The sequence below is a fragment of the Tupaia chinensis genome, unplaced genomic scaffold (genome assembly GCF_000334495.1).
Source record: "Tupaia chinensis unplaced genomic scaffold, TupChi_1.0 Scaffold000147_1, whole genome shotgun sequence".
In the NCBI taxonomy this organism is placed as follows: Eukaryota; Metazoa; Chordata; class Mammalia; order Scandentia; family Tupaiidae; genus Tupaia; species Tupaia belangeri.
This window is the reverse complement of record NW_006159617.1, coordinates 958531-959709: the sequence shown is the minus strand read 5'-3', so window position 1 is coordinate 959709 and position 1179 is coordinate 958531.

Genomic DNA, 1179 nt, shown 5'->3' with positions numbered 1-1179 from the left:
TCTGATGACTTAAGATCTTGTGAAGCTGTCAATTCTGGAGGAGGTCTCTCAGTGGTCTGGGTATTTTCTACTTTACCCATGTTCCTGTACATCACTGGGGAACCTTTCAGCCCACAGGGTTTCAATAGATTATTACAGCGTGATTGAGCAGCACTGCTGAGTTCCTTTGTCTTGAAAATCTCCCTGGACTTGTTGGACATTAAAAAGTGTCCTGAATTCATTGGCCTTTGGCCTTGAGGCTTTTTCTGTATATTGGGGGAATTATCATTTTTATCTTTTGTCTGAAGTTTAGCTTTAGCTTGCCTCGTGGGCAGCTGTGGGCCGCGAGTATTAGCTAGGACTTTCACTTTCTGACTGTCTTTGTCCGTGACGTGGTGGGTGCCAGGTGGAAAAGCCCGTCTGCCCTCCTGAGCACCCTGAATGTTCTCTCTAAGCTTTTGGCTGCTCTCAGAGGCTGGTTTCGGCAGGGTCCCCTGTCTTTCCTTTCCTACAGTTGAGGTGGAATGAAGAGCATCATTTAGGATGGGGACAGCATTTGCGCTTCCTACCTTGTCTCTATGAGGAGCATTAGTATTTTCGCTACGGTGCTTGAAGATGTCAGCATTGGAATTGATGACAGAAATAAGGTTTTCTGAGGAGGAAAAGTTGGAATGCATGTGAGAGTATGTAAGTTCCTCCTTTTTATTAAAGATCTGAAAGGATTCAATGACCTTTCTGGGGAAGCCGTGCATCATGTTCTTATGAAATCATTTAATATGATTTTCCAACAGATCTCATTTGCTGGTAGGAATAAAGGAAATATGTTCAGAGCTATTCAGACTTTGGTCCCCACCCAGAGATGGTCTTAAATCTCTGTGGGTCATTTGGCTGTGGGAGTGTTCAAGAAGAGGCAATGCATGCTTGATGGAATGCCATGAACTATGCACAGTGTCCGGGATATGGCCCTCACTGATTTCCTCAAATTTCTTGCTCAGATGTACTTCCAGGACTTTTGCAATTTCTTTCTGTTTTTGGCTCACTACTGAGGCTCTTGAATAATTTTCTGAAAGAATCACCCTGGGAAATTCTAGGTCTTTCTCAGAGTTGGATACTAGACTATTATCTGATTCACTCGAGAGAGACTTGTTTGTACTATTTTCTGAGCTCCGTCGCTGGTTCTTCCCTAGCAGAAGCATTTCT